At 37.5% G+C, this 18,813-nt stretch overlaps 1 non-coding gene across 1 annotated transcript; it reads right to left on the reverse strand.

The window, feature by feature from the left end:
* Window positions 1-15,166: 15,166 nt before the first annotated feature.
* LOC121236266 lies at window positions 15,167-15,274 on the reverse strand. The gene has a single exon (XR_005934706.1). It is a non-coding gene; the product is annotated as a small nucleolar RNA R71 (small nucleolar RNA).
* Between the last annotated feature and the right edge of the window lie 3,539 nt (window positions 15,275-18,813).

The following is an 18,813-nucleotide window of genomic DNA, read 5'->3' on the forward strand; positions in this document are numbered from 1 at the left end:
TCAATTGAGAACTCGACTTCCCTAGGAGGGGTAGGCCTGGTAGTTCTCCAAATATTACACGGGTATACCCTCTATGTCCTTAGGTTCTTTCTCCTTAAGTATTACATGCACGAGGTAGGCTTCGGCCCTGGTCACCAGCTCCTTCTTAGCTTGCAAGGAGGTAATTATTCTTGTAACTGATACCAACTTACTGCCTTGGAAAATCCTATCCTTCCTTCTCAATAATCTATACTTGCAAATGCCTAAACAACTAGTCTATGCCTAAAATAATATAGAAATCCCAATGCATTCTATAAGATCTTAGTGCAAAGTATCATTCCTCCATCATGTAACGTCACCGAGACACCTTGCCACATTGACCCTGTTTGTAAATTAACCATCCTAGTGTATGTAGCGCGAACACAAACGATTGGGATGCACCCAAGTCAAATAGTGCACTCGCACATATATGCAATATTCTAACTTGTCCTAAAACGAACAACTAGCTTGCTACTTTTTCTACGCTCTTATGAATACGACTAATCAATCGCGGGTTTGAGGTCTCATACCTATGATGAGCCTGCTTCCTGTGTCTTTAGGGAGTCTTCGTAGACTTCCCTAGGAGTGAGGGCATACACTCTTGCTTTCACAACGTATATGTGGTCTCCATGTCCTCCATCATGACCTACTCGCTACACTAGTATTGCCTTGGATAATCTTTCACATAGTGTCCCTTTCACTTACAGTGATAACACATGGCTAGGATCTGACGACATTCTCCTTCATGAGCCTAATGACAACTATAGCATATCGGAGTTATCCCACCCTTACGCACTCAGGGGGAAGTTGGCGGTTGTCCTTCCATTCTTGATATGAACTTCTGAGGGGCACCTGAATTGCTTCCTCACCAGTAAATATTCTCCACTTAAAGTTCATGGGCACGACCAATGTATTGTGTTATTCTCGCTTAGCTATGGGGGCCTTGTGCACCAGTTTCTGAAAATCTTTAATCTCTAGGCACACTACCTGAGCCCTAATGCACTTCTGAAGCACATCTTGAACCTGTTCCATTCTCATGCTCTCAGTGGAAATGTGGCATGGGTTAAAATTCCCTAACCCCATAAACTTAGAAGCATACTGCTCCACGGTCATGCTCCCTTGAACTAAGTTAGCAAAGTCTTTTGACTTCTGTTGTTTTACAATAGAGGGAACGTAATGATCATCAAACTCCTTAAACCATTCCCTATAAATTCTTTCCATGGCTCGTAGCTCCATGGTAAGGAGTTGCATTTTGACATCCCACCACAATGTTGCTTCTCCTTGGAGCAAATAGCTCACGTACAAGACTTTTTGACTTTTGGTGCATTCATTTGCCTTTTAGTAAGACAGTGATTATTTTGTACAAATGTAAATTCAATTAAGATGGAAATATGGAGGTTTTAAGTTTGAATACTTTTTGCTGAGTTAAGAAAATTACTTATATTTTCGATAAGGGTGGGGTATTGTGGATTTTATAAACATTTGTTTTTTGGAAAGATTTTATTCAAAGAATGTTGTATCCCACATTCCCTTAATATTAAAATTTGCAAACTTTTGTTTTATAAAAATTCACCAATAATAGTGAGAGTAATTCACTAACAAGTAGGAGTAAACTTTTAAATAAGAGTGTAACAGTAGTGATAGTGATTCCAAAAAATTTATAAGAATATAAGATCCTCATAAACAGCACAGTAGCAATGTATTAGAATTATCTCGTCTTTTAGATACTAGAAGAGAATATTAGTAATATATGCTCCGCTAAAAGTACCAAATTCACATAGTGGGAATCGTAACATAAAATTTTAGATTCACTTCACTTATATGATCCAACATAGGGTTGTTAATCTGATTAACAAGGAAAAAGTGGAGTTGATAGAGGTATAGATCCACCACTTGGCACTAATTGAATTGCCTCTAGATAACCATTGATCACACATTTGTTGAAACTTTTTTGGAATGAGTTAAATAGTTGATTCTCGTAGGAGAATTAGATGGTTAACTTTTGTGATATTTAGGCACAAAGTACTTTGAGCGCATGATAGCTTTTTCTATTATTTTGGTACCAAAAGGTTATGAATGCAACTGATACTATTTTCATGCCGCCTAAACCAACCATCTATTCAAAGATACCTAGTATGCCTAGTCATTAGTATTAGCGACCTATTGAATAAAATGAGTTCTTTGAATACTGTTTGACAATCCTAGAAAAGTGTATTCTTAAGAGAGTTAATGTTGATGACAATTTGGTTATATTAGATTATTAATTGTTGCACATACTATGAGGTAGTGGATATGAGTTTGTGAAAAGTAGCTCAGACTTAATGTCTTGTGTGACTGTTTACAAAAAATAAAAAATAAATAAAAAAAGAATAAAGTTTCTAGGAGGTTTTGTTCAAAACTCATAGACAATTAATGAGATGATGAATACCAAAGAATCTATTTTTGCTCATACTATTTGGTGTTTCCATTACGATTTGTCTATAGGAGTTAGAAGTTGAGATTTCGTTAAAGGGTACTTATGGCATATTTGATTGAATAAGTTTGTGATGCGATTTGGATAAGTCGTTAAAGTAATGGCTAGACTGTTGTGATTGTCCTTGGGGCAAAGACCATAATCTCTTTACCCTTAATAAAAAAAACAAAGCTTAGTTATCTCACATGTTGTTGTTGAGTACAAGAGATTTAAATAAAATCTTGAAGTTGCAAATTAAGTTTGTTGAATGATATTTATGGTCACGTTGTTGATTCTTAAAAGTTGAAGTTAGACTTGCTGACTAAACTCTAAGGTTTATTTTGTGAGTTTGACCCTAAATGAGATTCATGATGAGTCTCTGACTTCATAATTGTGCAAAGGATTTTTATATATAAAAGCAAAGTTTCTTGGTAGGCTCATGTTTATTGGAAAGTTACTACATACAAGATTGTGCATTAGAGAGACATGATCCTTAAACACCACTTGAGACTTGTAATTTAATTATTTGTACTTGACCACGTGACTTGTCTCCCTCATGGTATTGATTGTCATGCACATGATAGTGATATTTTCTATAATCATGTGGCCTGACTGAGAGCATTTGAGCTCACACATTCAGCATGAATTTGGGAGTTATGGTTAAAAAGGCATTTCAACAGGTTTAGATTGGCTCACTTACATGAGCAATCACCTATAGCTCTTAGGTAGCAAGTAGAGATGAGGCATTGTGTCCCTTGATGCTTATGTAGCATCTAAAGATGGTTGACACAAACATAGATGTTGCCTTAGCTAGGCTAAGATGTAACACCTCACTTAAAAGCACCTTAGGCCTTAGCCCTAGTAACCATGACCCCAACTAAGTAGAAGTTGTGATCCTTGAGAAAAAGAAAAATTTTGGAGTTTGAGTTGGCAAATAAGCTTTGCACTAATGATTTAGTTAGTATTTTTAGATAATTCTAGTGCTATTTTCATTTTAAGAAAAATGTGCCATGAGGCCAATGGAAGAATGACAAGTGGCATAATGGAGGCCTGCCACCTTGGTGGGCCAGGTAACTTGGTTAAAATACTATATGGATTTTGAGAAAGCCCAAGAGTTGGTTTAATAGAGGCCCTAGCTTACTAAGAATAGAGGGCTAAGAATAGACACAAGACTATAGGCCCAACTTCATAGACACAAGACATTAAGCCCAACTTAGTACACATAAGACTATTGGTCCCAACTTAGTAAGATCCAAGGCTATAGGCCCAACTTGGTAAAATCCAAGACATCCAACCTAGTGAACTATTGAGGATGTAACACCCGACCAAAGTCAAGGCCCTATGGATAATTGACCTTGTTATAGGAATTACTATCTTTAGGGACTTGACGATAAAGCCCAAACCACCTTAAGGACTTTAGTTAGGAAAAAATGGGCTAGGAACATAAAGAAATAAAAGACCTAGCCTACTAAGGAAGAAGCTTAAAATAGGCCCAAGACACGAGGCCCAAAGCCCAAAACAAGAGCCTAGACGTTAATGGGCCCAAGGCCCAAATAGAAGCCCACAAACTAGGCCCAAACCAAAAGGACCTAGGACCAACCAAGTAGGCCAAAGCACAATAAGACAAAACGAAACCCAAACTTAAGCCCAATACACTAAACTTAGGGCCCAAGTTGCCCAACTTGGAGGCCAAGTTTAGGAAACTTGCTCCACACCTCTCACCTTAGGAAATTTCCTAGAAGGCGCCCAAGGGACTACTTTGTCACCAAGTATTACTCTTCCAAAAATCTGGAAATTTGTAAGACAAGATTAAAAGTCAATTATACTAGGAGGCAATGAGAAGTATGTGTCACGACATAGCCTATGAAACACACTTACACAAGGTGTCTTGTCTTGAATAGGCCATGGCCTAAGCCAAGAAATGTCTTATCAAAGCTAACTCTTACTACACATGTTTTGTTTCAGACAATACCAACTACACGTACTCAAGGAAGTGGGCCTCTAACCTACTCTTAGATAATATTTATATGACTTTGTATAAATGCTTCATTCATATATAAATGTTATTTTTTATCATTAGCTACCTTGCACTATCTCATGAGCAATTCGTTTCAATATGGCAAGTGATGATTTTGTGAACTTATGCATAACAAGTACTCTTTAGCATGATGTATAAAAGATATGATATTTTACATGAAGTATGATTATTTGCCAAAGGAAAGAACATGTTTTCCATTCGTAACCCAATGCATTCGTCATAACATTTCATCAGAACATTACATCACAATGTAAGCACCCACTAGCATTAGGTGCCATATATGACTTTGTTTCGGCATTCTTTGAAAAGAATCAATTCGAAACCCGTTGACAGTTCTTTGTCAACCTAGGGGTTACTACTCCATTTTTACTCACTCTAGAGTGAATAGAGGAGTTTCACTTGGATAATTTCTCATGCTAGCCTTTGGGGTCATGGCATATTTTCATGCAATACTTGAACAAAACGCATTTCATGACATGTACATATGTAGTAAGTTTCATGAAAAATAACATTTATATGCAATATGCTAAAATGGTGAGAATTTTACATGTCATGTAAGCAAGCAATCAAATGCTCAATAATGTATCATATGATTTTTTATGCTCAAAATGACATTTATAATATGAATGTGGCGTTTATACAAGAATCACAAATAAATTATCTAAGAGTAAATTGGAAGCTAACATACTAACTTTTTGGGTGCTTAGAAAATTGATGCGGCTATAATAAGAGTTATTCTAATTTAGGAATTGCATAACTAAGGAAGATGTACATAATCAAAGGGTTCACCAATCAATATTTACAAAACTACCCCTATACTTTGCAAAATTGCCACTAAGGTCCTAAATTTTTACTATTTGTATTTTGGCCCCAAATTCACCAAACTTCACAAACCCCATATTTGGTACGCTGTAAATCAACAATCTACTATTTACAAAACTACCCGTACACTTTGCAAAATTGCCACTAAGGCCCTAAATTTTTACTATTTGTATTGTGACTTTAGAATTTCAAAAATCAACAATCTACTATGTCAAAATCATCCGATCCATGGCATTCAATTTGGTGATCATTTTGTGATTTCAAACCTATAGCTTCTTTACTTGCATGTGTGATCCAATTCCATTAAACATAAATCCATAAAACTAATTTTGGAACATGTTTACAACTTAAAATAATACCACACGAGTTCATCCCAACACTTAGGCATTGAATAACAGCAAATCATTCAAAACCCTCCAAACCGTATGTATACGTGATGTTTCTAGCTTCTCTTTGTCAATGCAAGTTTTAAAGCCTAAACAAATCATGCATTTCAATGCCTAAAAGGGTGGTTCCTAAAGGTTCATAAGGCTATGCTTGAGGAAATTGTAACGCCCGTCCTTGTGGTGGAACTTTTTATAAAATGATTTTAGAAAAGGACGACGGGAATTACCATTTAGTTTAAAACTTTTTACTTCCATACCTAGAGTGCAAGACTCTACGTTATAAAATAAAATGTGTTTTGAGAATAAAAGAGGTTTATAGCGGAAAACATCAATTTTAACAATAAAAGGCCTCTCATACATTTAAACATTCATGCCTAGACTTCCGTTCTCTTCCTCTTGGACTATGTATGTCCTGACGCATGCTGCTCATTCAATCCCTGTGGGGAGAGAGGCATGCATAAAAACTAAAATGAGTCGATGACTCATAAGCATTACTTCATACAGTTAAAATATAATAACATAGGTTTTCATTCATGCATTCATCATACCATACATACTATACGTACATGCATGCGTGCGTTCGATTGAAAATATCACTGGACATGGTTTTTCTTTAAAACAATGGGCTTTCTCTTCATAAAATGTTTCTCCCGTCAATGCCTTCATTTCTTTAAAAATGCGATGTATTCATGCATTCATACGTTCATACATTCATACATTCTTTCTTATCACTTTCATTGGCCGGTACACACTGTTACGCCCCGTATGTTGGGGATAGCGATCTTCCTTTGGACCCGGACTCCGCTCGTGGCCACTGGTTGGGAATCCCTTTTCAGTCAGGGGCAGCATTAGGTGCACTACCAATATTACTTACCCGGTATTACAATCTGCCCATTCATTCGGTACCCTTTTCGTTCATTCATGTTGCCGTTACGTATTTTCATACATTAAATGTTCAGTCCTTTCTTTCAGTTCAGTCATTTTAGTCCTTTTTTTCATTTAATTTCAGCTCTATCTTTCATTTAACAATTCGTTCATGAAAAACATCATTTAAAAGTATGGGCTTAAACATCATTTTTCATGGCATCATTTAAAACATCGTGGCATCCATAAAACATCAGTTCATAGGGATAGATATTTTAAAACAACATAATTTCTTTGCATTGTTCAAAGCATCTGTTAAAGCATCAGGCATCAGCCTCAACGTTTCTTTTCGTGAAAAATACATACAATAGATACTGTGTATAGTCATCCATTCACATGCGTACAATTAATACTTTTGGGTGCGTAAAAAGGGGCTGCCAAGGAGGGTCGTACATACGTATACCTTTGAACACTTATACTTGGCACGTTTTCGTAAAACATCTTTCTTGTCATTTAGTAAGGCATTGTAAGGTTAAAACATTTCGTTTTCAATTCTTGTATTTTAGAAAACTCTAGAAGAGTATGAATGTAATACTTACCTTGGACTTCATGCTTCTTTCATATCATGCAATCCATTCATATGCGTGTCAGATGGCAACCTACATGTGTACATATAACCTTAACGTCATTCTCTATCTAGTACATAAGCAACTTAAACTAGAAATAGAGCTATAGTTCAATTGGAAACTCTCCTACTATCCCATTTTCTTATATGCCTTTTACTATGTTAAAACCTTCGGGATCCACTTACGGTCACTACATCTTCCAAACTTAAGGTCTTACCTCGAGTGCCCATCCACTAAAGTGAACCCATGATTCACCTTAGGATTAAGACATTAAGACCTTTATCTTACTCTTTCTATTGACCACATTCTGATGCATGATTCTGACCAATGGAGTCATGCATCCCAATCCTAGACAATACGCCTGTCACTACGTCCATGCACCTTAGCTCACACTAATCCTCATTCCCATCCATACACGCTCTGAGGCTTAAGCACCGTGTGCCTGTGCTTAGGACAGATTACCCATTTCATATGGTGAATCTGTCTGACACATGTGTCTCACCAGATCACACATGTACCTTACCCCTTAATCACCTAAGACCAACATATAACACGTTGATCACATGATCATAAGCACAAGTGCCATACTCCAATACCAACCTTCTTTTAACTCGGCTAGCATGACTCTTCATGCTACTCGTCCCTTTTGACAGTTCATCCCAACACTTAACACGACAAGACTCCACTCACAACTAAATCTTACGTCACATCATATAGCTCGAGACTACTCCCAAGTTACACCGTGATAGTGTCGCGTCACCTGACATCCCACTACATCATTTCTACGCCAACTCCTAACTCATCACGAGTACGGTCCCTCACGTACTCCTGTCACATTGTGACATCTCGTCACATTCCTGCTACGTCATTCCTATACTAACTCATCACCCATCACAAGCACAACTGCCAGTAACCATGTCACTTCGTGACATTCCCTAGTCATGCTTCCGCTGCGCACTCTTACACTTATTCTGCCACTTCACACATACTCCCAGTTGTAAGTCAATCATGGTGACACCTGTCACTTCAGACTACAGGCCACATCATAGCTACTTCGGGATACTGTTCCATAATTCCCGACACTACTCACCACGCTCTACGCCCATCAACCATACAACCATCTTTATCTTTGCAACATTACGACACATGACATGTACTCCACACACATTACGACACATCACCATTATGGCATACACGCCATATGGTGCATCACTCCACCACATGGAGTATACTCCACGTATACTCCCTTCACACACGTTATGCCACACAGAGTACACTCTGTGTGTACTCTTCCCAATCCATACAACGCCACATCATCATTACAACACATACTCCACAACCACACTTCACAGCACAGTCGACAACATTACCCAGCACACTTCCCAACTATGCCCAACACTTCACTACACAACACAGTCCACAACACTTCACAGCACATCACATCTCCATACTACAAGCGAACTCCACAATACTAATAGCACAGTCCACAACCTAACCAATCAACTAATACATAAATAACGAGGGATAGAGGGTTATACCATCGACGGGATAACTCATGTGTTGCTCGTTGATCATCACAGTCGATGACATTAGAAGGGTCGTACGTGGCAGCTACATAAATAACGAGGGATAGAGGGGAGTGAGGGTCCGTGAGAGAGAGTGGAGGAGCTAAGTGTCACGGCTGGGCATGGGGGTGGCTAGGGGAGGTCGTCGGTGGGAAGGGAAGCCCCTAGTGGTGGTGCGGTGGCCATAGGAGGCGGAGCACGACCGTGGGTATGGAGAACCCATGCGTTGGAGGAGTTTCGTGCGGCTGAGGAAGGGACTATGGGCTTCAGGCCAAGGGGAGGAGGAAGGGGGAGGGAAGGGAAAGCTCATGGTGGTGCTCGGTGGTCGCGTACAACGGCAAGAGAAATGGGTTTTACCCATTTCAATTAGCTTACCGTGAGAAGAGAGAGGGAGCTGCATGGTGTTCACCGGTGAAGGGAAAATGCTCGCAGGCAAGAGAGGACACCGGTGGTGGTGGTGGTGGTGGTGGTGAGGCCAGGTGGTGCACGGCGGTGTCAGGCTGGGCAAAGGAAGAATCGGCTAGGGAGGGGGCGTGAAGCGTGCAATGTAAAGGAGAGGGAGGAGAGTGAGAGGGAAGGGAAAAGTGGGGAAGAAAGAGAGAGGACTGGGTTTTAATCCTGATCCCTTTATCTTGGGATCTTCAAAACAGTCTAACGGTGGAGGATTAAAACACTGATTTGAAAATGCGTAAACATTAACTTAATTAAAAGCACTGAGCAGAATTAAGGTAGAATATTATTTAAACTAAACTTTAGTTGATAAAATAATATTCCTTCACACTAATAAATGATGAAGTCTTATTTAATATCTTTAAAAGAATAAAACTATTTAATTAATTAGAGTTTTGCAACATAATTCAAATCCCATAATATTTTAAATAACTGAAATCATTTTAATAATAATATTAAAATGATTTCCGACAATTACAATATTTTTGGAGCTCTTCAAGAATATCATAATTGTTGTATTTAAAATCAAGCTTAGTTCAGTAACACTGAAAATTCCTCATATAAATATTTTCAATGCATTTAAAATACTGGGCGTACTTTAGAATTCACATAATATTTTTAAAAACACGCCATCGAGATTTGGCACGCATAAGGAGACTCACAATCACTGGAGAGAATGGCAGAGTGTTACATAATTTCTGTCCTCGAAACTTGCTTATGTTAGAAGGAAGGAGCGGGGTGTTACAGAAATAAAACATGATATGTCAAGATCATTCTCATACAAGTGCAAACCGAATACTTAGATGATCAACACAAGATATGGATTTATAAACCTATCATGACATGCTATTTTCCCTGAATTTAAACCTTCAATAAATCTCCAAAGATATTAGTAAAACACATAAAATTATTTCAAGACATGTCATGGCTAAAATTTCATCCCAAAACAATACATTCAAGAAAAACTCCAAATCTGAACCGATATGCATTTCTTCAAGTTAAACCTCATGTAACTTAATCAAAACTTCATTCTCATGCCATGATTCAAAGCCTAACATATTAATCTAATACCCAAAAAGAGATAAGGTAAGAATACTTACAAAATTTGTGGCCCATGAGCTCTCAAACTCAACTCACTCCAAGACCTCACTCAAGCTACTTGGTTTCAACCCTTTCTCACACTTTGAATGCTTTGCTCTCAAGAACACCAAAGGAAAGCTAGAGAGAGTTGTGTGAAGCAATGAGGGATAAGGGGAGGTATTTATAGGACTCAATGGAGTGTGAGAGGCAAGGGGGCGTTGGTTTTGGCTACAAGGAAGAGAATGTGATTGGTGTGTGTGGGAGGTGGTGTGTTGATTGCATTTTTAGCTTTGTGTCATGGCTTTGTTAGTTGAATAATGACCTGAATCTTCATCATGGAACCTTGGAAAGGATGTATAAGAAGCCCATAGGTTCATTGGGCTGCATTGGTGCAGAAAAATAATACAAAAATTCGCAACAAAATCAAACCATGGCCAATGGTTTTGGGTTCCTTCAAAGCTGTCCAAACTGTTTATCCTCTTTTGTCCCATCCTCTTGGTCTGATTTTGGGGTATTATGACCATCATTTGAAGGCTTTTTTAGGTGAGCAAGAGAGATATGAGTGGTTTCCAAGTGGTCATGCTTGAGCAGAAAATGAAAGAGGTGAAAAGAGAGGTGGTTTAGCTGAGTGGTTCAAGGGTGTGCCTCTTTGATTGCCAATCGGTTTAAGGTCCATAAAAGGGGATTAGACAAGCATAAAAACTATAAATTTGAAGCAATTACAAGGGAAAAAATGGAAAAGGGGGTGGCATGTGGAGGTGAGGTAAAAAGATGCTGAAAATCCTTGAAGATGAAGGTGAAGTTCAGCTAATCAAGCTTTCAGGTTTCTATGCAAATAGTTGGGATTTTTGTCTTGGCATATGGAATTTCTTTGGCCTTCACCTAGGTTGGTTTTTAGGTGACATAATGAGGGTTGATAGTGAAGAAAACCCTTCCAGAATTTGTGGAAGAGGCGTGGGTTTTGGGTCTGGTTTGATGAGGTGTGCATGGTGATGCACCGAGGGTGTCGAAAGGTGGTTGTGGTGGCAATGGCATATCTTTGACTCAAGTGAAATGGGTTGGGTTGATTATAACCTTCAAGAGTTGTCTAAGAGTTATTCAAAACAATTATAAAATTCAAAATTTTCTGACCATAAATGTGAAGAAAAATAATTTAAAGGAAACTATGCAAAAATCATGGTATGGGTTACTATTCATGTGTGAGATGAATAGTGCTTCTTAACTCAAGTTAGAAGTTTAACCATAGTTGGGATGGAACCCTAGGGGCGTGTGGTTCATCTTGGGTTTACGGGAAATCCATGGTATTGTGTATGTCAACTCCAATTGGAAGAAGGAAATAAAAGACAAGGCTTTGGGTTTCAAGGGGTGGGCTTTGGTTGGGCCAAATGTGCAAGCCTTAGTTGTGGGCTTTGGAGTTGGTTATTATTTAGACTTTATGTCTAGATTTGTGGGGCCTATCCATGGACTCAAAGGCCTAATAGGTTGGGTCCTAATCTTAGGTCTTTCATAAGTTGGGCCAAAGGCCTTCACTCTTACTAAGTTGGGCCCAATGGCTTTATGCCCTCTACATTGGGCCTATTTTCTTGTGTCCTCCAAAAAAGGCTTAAAACTTTATATCTCCCAAGTTGGGCCTAAGGATTTTTAACATATCCTTAGCCCATCACATCCTTAGTGAATTAAGACCCCTAAGTCTTATATCCATCAAGTAGGACCTAAAATCTTATGTCTATCAAGTAAGGCCTAAAGACTTATTTCTCCCAAGTTAGGCCTAAGATTTTTGTGTCTATCCATAGCCCATCTCATCTTAGTAAACTAGGGTCCTTATTAATCCACTTTTAGGCCTTCTCTAAATCCATCCAGCATTTCACCCAATTGCTTAGCCTATCAACATGCCATGTGTCCTTCCCCTATTGGCCTCTTGGCTTCATATCACTAACATAAATAATATTACACTAAAGAACTCCAAAATAATACTACTAAACCAATCAAGTTCCAAAAAAAAAAAAAAATCATTTTCCTTAAAATCAATATTGCACTAGAATGTTAATGATTCTAACTAAACCCAAAGTATACAGCCCTTTTCCCAACTCAAGTATCTAAAATTGTTCTTATTCTCAAATAGCCCAACTCCTAATTAATTAAGATTCAGGCTACTATGGTCAAGGCCTAAGGAGCTTTTTAGGTGGGGTGTTATAGACTAGGTCCTCTCTAAAGGATCTTAGGGCATTGTCATAAGAATACGATGCCTGACGCAAGTGGGTATCGCTACGAAGGAATACTCTTGCTATGGTCAATTCGGACGGCCTGAGTATCTAAGTATGATCAATGCATTGAATTTATCTGCACAACTCTGACGATGTTGTCCCCGACTTGAATAAGGAGATATATTCTCCATTTGTTTATGAGTACTATTTACCCGCCTCAAATTATGGTCTTTTAAATGAGGCGCGAATGAAAGTTAATGAAGTTATGTTTTTAGTTATTCTATTACAAAAAAATTTAGAAGTCTTAAATTTCACTGCGATTAATGGATACAGCTAAATTATTCATAAAATGCACTGCATACTATCTATCATGAATGGGACATGTAACCATGTCTTGCATTTCTTGATGCTACAAATTTCCATCAAATCATAAGTTGAGGTTGGGGTAACACAGATAGTATCCCCATTCCTGACAGATAGTATGCAATGTATCTTATGAATAACCTAGTAGTATGCAATAATCCCAGCAGAATTGAAGACTTGTAAAAGTTTTTGCACTAGAATAACTAAAAACATAACTTCATTAACTTTCATTCACGCTGCATTTAAAAGCCCATAACGTGAGGTGGTGCACAGTACTAATAACCAAATGGATAATATAACTCTTTATTCAAGTCAGGGTTGATAGGGGTTGATGAGTGAATGGAAGTGCACTCTAAATATTTTATTATTGGACTAAAATGCTAAAATGTGAATAGAAATCATAGGAATTAATGTGTATTCTTCAATTAAGTTTTTATTTACTTTGGGATATTTCTAAGCATATTTTTATATTTAATTTTAGAGTCTATAAAAGAGGAAGTACAAACCCAGTCAAATTCAAAGGATTTTCAAGTGGGCAAGACATTGGAACAACCTAAGAACTTTCAACGAGTTTAGGACTCTTGAAATAAGGATAATGATGGGGTTTGAGAGTAAGTCGGTTCAAGAGAAAAAGTCAGTCTGAATTTGGCTAGAAGACAGCCTGTATATACTTTAGTATTTTGATCATAACTTTCCTCTCGAATATCGAATTGATACGATTATTGATGAGTTGGAAAGATATCTTAAAGAGCTACAAAGTTGTTCCTAATAGGGATTTTCAGATTCGAACTCCTGAAATGCATAAGTGGCTGCCAAGATGACTCATAAAAATTTAGATGATTTTGTATACGAGAATATGAAGACATTAGGGTTTTTTTTCCTACCCTATATAAGTATTTCATTAGCACGAAATTGGGAGTTCATAAAGGGGGAGACGGCTCAGTTCTAAAAAGGGGGAGACGAAATTAATTTTCATGGCCGTTGTTTGCTTTATTTTTCTCTTGAGATTTTTGTTGTCCATTATATTTATGGGTAATTAAATTTTCAAGTAGGGCTAGGGATGAACTTGTACAGTACATGGTATTTTTAATTTATTTTTTATTTATGTATTTGATTTTCAATTACTAAAACTCTTTTGTTTTATCATTCACAATTCATTGTTGATGTTTTCTTCTCCGAATAATCATAGAATTTATTCTATTTATGGATTCAATCATGCTTTTCTATTGAAAGGATTAGCTCTTTGATTATGTTTGGATCAATTATTTATCTATATTTTAATTCTTTGCTGCAATATCGCTTCCTGAGTATATTGTCGACGTTGGATTTTCGTAATAGTGATAATAATTTACATATTTTAAAAGTGGTGAGTGATTTTTCAAATGGTTGCATTTGGTTTAATTTTGGTTTATAAAGCTATACCTTCTGATTGGAAATTTTAGGAATTGTGTTCCCAATTGAATTATTCAATGAATTAAGAGTAATAAAAATATCAGACATGTGCAAGGGATCCCCGACGCTTTACTGTTTGTCAAATTTGAGTACTTTTTCCGTTAGTCATTTTGCTTCACTTTAATTTGCATTTAAAATTAATCTTTGTTCTCCATTAATCATTTAATATCTTTCTTTAGATTCTTTGTTCCTTATACAATTCTTTTAATTTGTTTCTCTGTGGAATCGACATCCCAAAGATGTGCTACAACTACTGCATTATTCTTTGGATGTAATCAAATTTTGGCGCCGTTGTCGGGGAGACGGTAGAAGAATTGTTAGATATGTTTTTATTTCAGCAATTTGTAAAAGTGGTAACTTCGTTCCCTCTTTTAGCTTGCTGCATTATTTTTTTTTTCTTTCTTTTCATAGTATTTTTAGTTTTTAGTAGTTTGTTACCTTACATGCACATATATAGAGACACCTCGGGTAGATGTGCTTGTAGACTTATGGAAGAGTTAGAATCAAGTTTTTTAAATCCTTTATTTGACAATCCATTTAGTCCCGAGGAAATGAGTGAACATGAAGATCAACCCATTAGAACTCTTCATGATTTACCTCCACCCTACACGCACAGCCACACCATCATGCATCATGTTTCCAGCTAATATTCATCAACTGGATTTTAAAATATGGATGATACAGTTACTCCCTACTTTTCATGGCTTGGAAAATGAAAATCCATATGTGCATATTAGGGAGTTTAAGGAAGTAGTTGCAACTTTTCATAGTCAAAATGCAACTGATGACGTTGTGATTCTTAACTCAAGTTTTCCTTAATAAATACTTTCCCCAACATAAGACCAACGTATTAAAAAAGCAAATCTCCACCTTTGCACAAAAGGACAATGAGACTTTATATCAATCTTGGGAGAGATTTAAGGAATTGTTGAGTATGTATCCTTACCATGGGTATGAGAATTGACGCTTAGTGAGCTATTTTTATGAGGGACTGACACCTAGAGAGCGTCAATTTGTGGAGATGATGTGTAATGATGAGTTTTTACAGAAAAATCCTGATGAAACCATAGAATACCTCAACGAGCTTGCTGAAAAAGCTCACATTTGGACTGGACCTAGTGCTACTAAGAGCACAAATAGGTCATGACCTATAGGAAACCAAGTAGTGGTGAAATTTACCATCTCAAGGAAGAGGATAGCCTAAAGGCTAGGGTTGAGATGCTCACTAGGGAGCTAGATGTGTAAAGACTAAGGACTTAAAGCCAACACACGTGGCTAATCATGCAGAGTCTTTTGGACCATGTTTTGTGTGTGGTGGGATAGATCACCTTACCCAAGAGTGTCCCACACTTGCTGAGATGAGAGGGATGTATGAGGAACAATGTAATGCCTTAAGTAGGTATAAGAAGCCTTTTACACCTTACTCTGATACTTATAATCCGGGCGGCCCAATCACCCCAATTTTAGCTGGAAGTCTGAAAACCAGCCGCCTGCACATCCCTCTAGATCATATCCTGCACCATATCATGCACCTTCATCTTCTAAGAGTCATTTAGTAGACACTTTGCATGCTTTTATTGAGGCACAGGGTAAGACTAACCAAAAGTTTGAATATTTGATTATGCAGGTTGTTGAAGAAAATAAGAAGATAAAGAGCCAAGTGTCCAAATTGATGAGCTCTTTAAGTGTGAATGAGAGAGGTAAGTTCCCTTCTCAAACTCAGTCTGCACCCCATGGTCAACACATGGCACAAGAGAATTTGAAGGATGTGAATGTCATTGTGACGAGAAGTGGTAAGTCATTACACATCCCAACAATGAACAAATCAGAGGATGTGAAAAATGATCAAGATAGTAGTGATGTCGAGCTGACCAAGGAACCTGAGGTGAGAAAAAGTCATGTTAAGGTACCATTCCCTCAAGCTTTAAAATCAAGCAAGTGAACTTTGGATCCTAGCAATGAAATCCTAGAGAATCTAAGGCAGGTAAAAAACAATCTTTCTCTTTTGCATGTGATTAAACAAATTCCTACTTATGCAAAAGTTTTCAAGGATTTATGTACAGTTAAGAGGAAGCACCATGTGAAGAAGACAACGTTCCTGACAGAGCAAGTTAGTGCTCTAATTGAGCAAAGAATTCCTCCCAAGTACAAGGATCCTGGTTGTCTAATCATTGCATGCAGCATTGGAAGTCATGAGTTTGGACAAGCTTTGCTAGATTTAGGAGCTAGTGTGAATCTAATGTCATATTCTATTTATTTGCAGTTGGAGTTAGGAGAAATCAAACCAACTACTGTGGTATTGCAATTGGCTGACCATTCAAGTACCCCGGGGTATGGTTGAGGATTTTCTAATTCAAATTGACAAATTTTATTATCCTGTTGATTTCCTAATCCTTGACACTAGCTCTGTTGTTAATACTACTTCTAAAATTCCTTTGATTTTAGGTAGGCATTTCCTTGCCACTACTAATGCTCTTATTAATTGCAGGAATGGGCTTATGAAGCTGCCTTTTGGAAACATAACTCTCGAGGTGAATATCTTCCATACTGCAAAACAATCAGAAGATGATGATGATAGCCACCAGACATACATGATTGACTCACTCATGGATAGGGGAGTTTCTATAGCTCATGATTTTGATCCCCTTGAGTATTTTCTTGTTAATTCTGAGTTTGATTCTATCCGTGATCCATCTGATGTAGTTGATATTTGTGCTATTTTTTACAAAACTCTGGATTATGGCACTCGAGCTTGGCAACCGAAGTTTGAGGAGTTGCCTGAGAAAGGTGAAAAACAAATTCCTTCAAGTGTGGAAGCACCCAAAGTTGAATTGAAGCCTCTGCGTAAGGGTTTAAAGCATGCTTTCCTTAGTCCAGGTGATATTTTTCCTGTTATTATCTCATCTGAATTGTCTCAGTCTCAAGGTGAGAAATTAATTCAAATCCTAAGTGAGCATAAGTTTGCCTTAGGTTGGAGCATTACTTGATATAAAAGATATTAGTCCCCTGGTCTCTGTCCTCATAAAATTAATTTGGAGGAAGTAACTAGCCCTCGTAAAGACCCTAGCATAGGCTTAATCCTACTATGAAAGAAGTGGTGAAAAATGAAGTATTGAAACTATTAAATGCAAGAATGATATATCCTATTACTGATAGTAAATAGGCAAGTCCTACACAGGTTGTTCCTAAAAATTCAGGTGTTACTGTGGTGAAGAATGAACTTGGAGAGTTAGTCCCTACAAAACTTGTGAGTGAGTGGCGGATGTGCATTGGTTATAGAAAATTGAATGCTACCACCCGGAAAGACCATTTTCCTCTCCCTTTTATTGATCAAATTTTTGAGCGTGTAGTTGGTCATCCTTTCTATTATTTCTTGGATGGTTATTTTGGTTATTATTAAATTGAAATTGCATTAAAAGACCAGGATAAAACCATTTTCACTTGTCCTTTTGGTACTTATGCTTTTCGTAGAATGCCATTTGGGTTGTGTAATGCACCTGCTACTTTTCAACATTGCATGATGAGCATTTTTAGTGACATGGTTGAAAATTGCATGGAAGTTTTTATGGATGACTTGACTGTTTTTGGATCTTCTTTTGATGCATGCTTATTGAATTTAGAGAGAGTGTTGACTCGTTGTGAGGAGAAGGAATTGGTTTTGAATTGGGATAAATGCCACTTTATGGTACCTTCAAGTATTGTCTTAGGGCATATTATTTCTTTGAGGGGATAGAGGTTAATCAATCTAAGATTGAATTAATCTCTAAGTTGCCTACACCTAGGACAATAAAGGATGTGAAATTCTTTCTTGGTCATGCGGGTTTTTATAGGAGGTTCATACAGAATTTTTTCACCATATCTATACCACTATGTGACCTCCTAGCTAAATATATCCCATTTGAGTGGACACAAGCTTGTCAAGAGGCCTTTAAAAGGCTAATTGGCAAGCTTACCTCAACACCCATAATGCAGCCACCTGATTGGATTTTACCTTTTGAGATCATGTGTGATGCTAGTAACTTTGCTATAGGTGTTGTTTTTGGACAGCGAAGGGAGGGGAAGCCTTTTGTCATTTACTATGCTGGAAGAACTCTAAATAGTGCTCAGATGAATTATTCCACCACTGAAAAAGAGTTGTTAGATGTAGTGTTTGCTTTGGAGAAGTTTCGTGCTTATTTGATTGGTTCTCCTATTATTATTTTCACAGATCATGCAGCCCTTAAGTACCTTCTTACAAAGAAGGATGCTAAGACACGACTAATACAGTGGATTTTACTTTTGCAGGAATTTTACATCACCATCAAAGACAAGAAAGAAGTGGAGAACATACTGGTTGACCGTCTCTCGAGACTCACATTTAAGGACACATCTGACCATCTACCAATAAGGGATGATTTTCCCAATGAGCATTTACTTTCTATTATTTCTCTACCATGGGTTGCTCATATTGTGAATTATTTGGCTGGGTGAGATACCGGTGGATTAAAGTGCTC

The sequence above is a fragment of the Juglans microcarpa x Juglans regia genome, chromosome 6D (genome assembly GCF_004785595.1).
Source record: "Juglans microcarpa x Juglans regia isolate MS1-56 chromosome 6D, Jm3101_v1.0, whole genome shotgun sequence".
Lineage (NCBI taxonomy): Eukaryota > Viridiplantae > Streptophyta > Magnoliopsida > Fagales > Juglandaceae > Juglans > Juglans microcarpa x Juglans regia.